This window comes from Heloderma suspectum, chromosome 7, assembly GCF_057233095.1.
Source record: "Heloderma suspectum isolate Gila_16-S chromosome 7, 16-S_ref, whole genome shotgun sequence".
Lineage (NCBI taxonomy): Eukaryota > Metazoa > Chordata > Lepidosauria > Squamata > Helodermatidae > Heloderma > Heloderma suspectum.
In genome coordinates, this window is record NC_139464.1 from 28,405,604 (window position 1) to 28,411,883 (window position 6,280).

The window sequence follows — 6,280 nt, forward strand, 5'->3', positions numbered from 1 at the left end:
CGATCGGGAGGATGTGCTCATAGACTTATACACAAATAGAGTCATGAATCTTGCGTATAAGTCTATGTGTCCATAGGCTTATACACAAGATTCACCGCTCTATTTTGCTTATAAGTCTATGGGCACATGCGATCAGCAGGATGTGCCCATAGACTTATATGCAAAATAGAGCAGTGAATCTTGCATATAAGCCAATGGACACATAGACTTATATGCAAGATTCATGACTCCATTTGCGTATAAGTCTACGGGCACATCCTCCCGATCGCCATTTTTTTTTTTTAAAGACATCTTTTTTTTAAAGGCAATCGGCAGGGACAGGGAGGAGGCAAACGGCTCTGGCTGGCAGGAGGGAAGGTAAGTGCCCCCAAGCCAGTTCCCTCCCACCAGAATCTGAGCGGAGCAGAACTGCTCTGGAGGATTTTGGGGGGGAGGAACGGATCACCTCTCCCCCGATTCCCCACCAAAACAGACGGCGGGGAATCCGTACACCCCTAGTTCAGGCATTGTGACTGAATAGGGAATTCCAATTCATGTCGGTGGCGCAGGGCTGCACATGCCAGCCCCACCCTTAATGTATCCACATGCACTGGACCTCCCCTCCGCAGTCCAACCTTCCTGTGTTCAGTGGGAAAGTTTAAAGGGGGCTGCTATGTGGGCTTGTTTGAATTCCTGTAGAAGCCTCCCCTTGATCGAGAACCCAGATAAAACAGGGTTCTTGATTGTGGGGAGGCTACTAAGAGCATTCAGCTACTAAGATCATTGAGGCCTTCCTGTTCCCAGTGTGGGTACATCAGGGGCGGAGTTGGGGTGAGGAGGGACGTTGGGGGTGGAGTACTGGGACTCACCCACAGCCCAGTGCTTCCTCCATGCGTTGGAATTCCCTGTCCAGACATAAGACTTGAACAATGCTTGTATCTGTGTCTTGCTGCCTGCTGCACATGTAGGAATTCCCTGTTCAGGCACAACATCCTCAGGGTGGCATACATAACGCAGTGCAGTAAAACAGCATCAGAGTAATGAATGAACAAATGAATAAAACAACCAAGGAAATAAACAAAGATGCCATTACAAGTTTGGGTGAACGGGACGCCTGGCATCTAAAACGATGACAGTAGTGGTGCTAGATGAATATGTCTAAGGAGACAATTCTCCAGCTGGGAGACTGCCAGAACTGCATGACCTTGGTGGTGGTGGCAGCAGTAGAATGCAGTCACTGTATGCAGTGTGGGATGAGTAGAGGGTAAGGAACATATATCGAGAGCCTTTGTGGTGTGATGGATAGAATGTCCAATGGTCTGTGGAGGTGTGTATTCAAATCTCCACCCAGCCTTCACAAAGCTGGATGTTGAGCCACACAGATCTCAGTCTAGCTGAGTTTTAAGGTGGGATTGGGGGATGGGCGGGTAGGCAAAAGAAAGAAACTATATACACCAGATGCAGGGAACTTTTATGGGCTGTGGGCACATTTGGCAACTTGAGAAATTGTCCTGGCGCCACCACAGAGTGGCTGCCATGGGAGCCGTGGCAAAAGACAAGTAGCCTGCCCAAAAGACTGAATATAAGGCAGGGGTGGAGGCTGAGCCCCAGCACACTAAAAAAACTCTTTTGAACCCACTGTTCTCAGCACTAACAGAAACCTATTTCACAGCAATCCCCACTGTTTGTAAGAAAATGTGTTAATTAAAAAAGTGGGAAGGGTAGGGTACCTTGGCAGACACCAAGTAAGGTGTCCAGGCACCATGTTGCAACCCCTAATCTATACCATTTTGAGATTGGGGGGAGACTGGAATAAGCATGAAATAAGTAAATGAAATAAGCACACGTTACTATCTGCACATGCTGCATCAGCATGAGTAAAGATTCTCCTGCAGCCTGGTTAGGTTAAGTAGCTTTTTCTAGTTAGAAGCTACATGGAATTTCAGGTTTGAATATTTATTTTTGCAGAGTTAATGTGTATAATCTGGGGAAAGATGGCATTACCCTACCTGCTCTCTATATTGGTGATAATTTCTTGGCATTCAAGTAAAGTATCTCCAAAAAGTACTTCTGCAGTACAAAAATATATGAAAATTTAGGACACTAAATCCGTTTCCTTTCACACAGTATAATTTACATTTTTATACATATATGCATTTTTCAAAGTGCAACTGTTCTCTAAAATAATGTGATAAAAAAGTATTTACTATCAATAATTTGTCCATTTGTGATGTATTTTAAAGATCGCCTTTAGAGCAGCACACAAAATGCAAAAGAAAAAAAAGGAATTCCATTTGATTTGTTTGCACCTCTCTACAGTAAGCATATTCAGGATTCAAATCAATAAAAGAAATGTTCATTTATCCACTAAGACTTGCTAAATTTTAGCTTTGGACAAGTGATGAGTCCTTCAAAAATTCTATGCACAAGCTGTGACCAGAGGAGCAGTTCCAGTGATATCAATAGACTTGCTCACATGAGTAAACTAGACAGATGCATATGCCTTTGCAGGACTAAGCTCAAAGTTCAGGTTTTGAAAAATAGCCACAGGTAACAGTACTGAAACACATCACTGATAAATGAACTGCAAGTAAATTTACAGATGGCATTTTACTTCCAAAGCTGGACAAAAAAGGGCCTTTAAGCCTGAAGACAAACATTAGGGGCTTCTCTACATGAGGCTTTCATTGTGTGCTCGTGATTGGTCACTCATAGTTTTTTACGGGTCCTTTACACAACATCGTCAACCTCCAGGGCCCCTCCCGTGCTTTCTGGCCATTATAGCGGCATTATTCTCAACAGGGAAAATGCAATAAGAAATTTTATTGCGCTTTGAGGCGCTCCAACAGCTGGTGCATTTCTGGAATCCTGTTACATTGCAGCTATACCACAGGGCCATCTAGTGGATGTCTAGTGAAACATATAGAAGTTTCCCAGAAAGACCCCTCCCCCGAAAAACCACATGTAAAGGAGGCGATCTTAATCCCACAAGGAATCTGGGAGCAGACGCCCTGGTAAGGGTGTGGGATTTTAGCCCCATGTAGAGAAGCCCTAGTTTGCAAATTGTTTGAGGGAGGCATCACTTCCCATGGTATACACACATTTCTTTTGTCCCATGCTGGTCAGATGGGCGCTGTAGGATTTTGAAATCATGCAGTAACAGAACCCTGCACACCTGTTTACCAGAAGTGAAAGTGGGAGGAATGTGTGCCCCAAGAGGAGTGATCCTTTTTCCAAACTGCCTTTAGCTTTCTGAAAAAAATTATGTTTCCAGCCTATGTTGCTACTAACACAACAGCTTCACTGTTTTAGAGAGGCATGCAATTCACAGTTCTCACAAAGGAGCATGGACCACTATAAGTTGCGATCCTATACACATTTATGTATATATTAGTGCTGGTTTACATGAGTTAGGCTCATAGGAGAATTATATGGCTGGGGGTGAGAAATGAGTCCTCTAGGGATGAGCCTTGGTCTTGTGCACTCTTCCCCACTGTGCATATAACTTGCAATGAAAAAGGGACCAATGCACATGGATCCTGTTTGAATTGTCACACCTAGGCCCAGTTACTACTACAGGTTAGAAGAGAGGGTGTATCAGCCCAATGCTTGATCCCATACTATACCAGATAGATAACCTGGGCTATGTGTGACTTTGCCTTTAGTCCCATTAAACCAATGTGGATTGATGCACATGCAGTCATGCACAGGACTGTATAGCCTTATGTCCTGATCCAAAGCTTTGTGGCGCTCTAATGTGCATACTGAGCTCACTGCAATCAGGGCCAACATTCCTGTATCTCTGTGGCTAAGAACCCTTGGTTTCAATGTGGCAAGGCCAGCCCTACTATTAGGCAGAGTGAGGCAGTCACCTCAGGCCACTGATTTGGGGTTTCATGGTCGAAAGGGCAGCAAATGGTTAGTTATTTAATTTATTATTATTGTACGTTTAGTGCTAGGGCTGATGAGAGGTGGCTGTAGGATTTTGTGCCTCACTTGCCTAAACAACACGGGTGGAATTGGGTACTATGTGCCATGACATGATTGGGGAGGGCACCATTCGCTGCTCTGCCTCAGGCGGCAAAATGTTTTGGGCTGGCCCTGTGATGTGGCTTAAACACATGTAGCTTTGTGCATGACTACAGCCATGCATATTTACATAATCCTATGCATATTTACAAAGACTGGGTTTAGACGCCTCACCTATGTGAAGATTCATTTGCACAGTAGAGGAGCAGATGTGCACCACCGCACACCAAAAATAGCATGAGATACAGGCCTTCCATGTGGAGGTCCATATGCACGATGACCCCATTTACATAATCTTTTCTGTCCAGTTGTTTTTTTTTTTTTTAAGAGGGAAGAACGATGCTATTTGGGCCATTGTGCATATGGTCTTCTGCACTGTTCCACCTCACATATTGCTTTAGATGTGTGGACAGAATTTGTGCATGCCCATTCCTCCACCATGTGAATTGATTGCTGCCTGGGTAAGTATTCGAGCTGGAGGAGGGAACAACACCCAAGTAAGTGTGCACAGGATTGCAACTTTAAACGAACAACACTGGTATGAGCGGTACAAACCGAAATATTATTCCTTTAGTGTTGGTGAATAATTTAAATAAAATGATAACACTTGAAATATCTCCCCAGTTACAATAAAAGCTACACCTTATTAATAGAAAACTATGACACAATAATTAAAAAATTAATACGTTCTTTACAGAACACTAATGCTACATTTGTTTGTGAACTTAATAGGGGTGTTTTTTGGGGATAGTAGGTGCAAAACAGTGCAAAGTATATTTAAGTTAAATCTTACAGTATTTCACTACAAAAATGTAGCATCAAGAGCATAAAGTCTCTCTTGTTATAGACTGTATGTGAAGAGAAAAGTCAGAACAGCTTGAAATCTTTAGAGAGTATGCAAATGTATGCACAGGTCTTGTGATAAGAAATATCAGTTGCACAATATTTGTAATATTTTTTTCAAAGTATACTCAACAAGCGCATTACAAGAATTGTGCAACACTGATCTACATATATGCCTCTCTGTTACAATGGAGTATTGTGAATTAGAATAGGAAAGAATAATTGTGGTACTTCTCCAGACTGTTTATGCTGTTTATGGTCTCACAAACAATATATTATTGTATACTGTTTGTGAACAGTATTTCTCCATATCCAACAGCGCATTAAAAAAACCTAGATAGCATCATATACTACCACTGGTAGGAGAGTATGGGTGTGGTGATGGTGGTAGAGCCCAGGTTAGCTCTGGGTCAAATCTGTTGTCCTCAGTTGCTAACCGAAGTTCCCTGTCCACCTGTTTCCTCCTCTCCATGCACTACAAAAAAAAAAAAAGACAGGAAGGCAAAATGAGGAGACAACATCTCATCTTGCTTAATGTTTCTTTCACATCATCTGTCCTTTTATTCTGCCTGAAACAGAGGAGGAAGAGGATGGGAGAATCCTAGGTTCAGGCATGTGTTACTAGGCAATGGCCACACATGTCCTCTGCCCCCCCCGCCCCGCTCCTTCCCTTCCCAAAATTAGGAGGAAAAAGAAGAGGATAGATAGAAAGAGGGAGGGAAGGATGTTGAGGCAGGAGGACAGGTGCACCTGGAGACCATTTTATGGTACTCTTGAGGTGGACAGGGAAGGAGACTCATGTGGACCTCCACCAGCCACTGCCTCTGTTGCATGTGTGGCATCATGCACCCGCCTGGCCCTTTTTCCATCCCCCACACTGCTGCCACTATATTTGCCATGGTGGTGAAAAACAAAGCAGTGGTTTTTTAAAAAACAAGGTGTGCGGGGAATGAAATTTTAGCAGCAAATTTGGTAGTGTGGCAGCGAGCAGGGCTGTGCCCCCCGGTGGAATCCAGGCAGGGAGGGAGAAAAGCAGGATTATCCCCCGGATCTCCAGAAATTTCCCCCTCTGCCGTAGAGTGGCCCACAAACAACACTAGTTACCAATCATGGCAGCAGAGATTAGAGAATAACTTCAAATATCTGTATCTCATATCTTATTCAAATGAACATCAAAAGGATGTGGTACAATTCTCCCTAAGCACGTTCCCCCATGAAGGGAGCTTTTAAACTAGATTCCTCATTGAAGTGATACCACACCTATACAAGGCAGTAATGTGTATGCTATGGGTTGGATCCAGACTAAGGGCGCAATCCTATGCATGTTTAGACAGAAAAAAGTCCTACAACTTCCAGCATAAATAAGTCAGGAAAAGGTGCACATCTCTTTGTGCAAGCAAAGTCCCAGCATGCTGGGAGTTGTACAGCT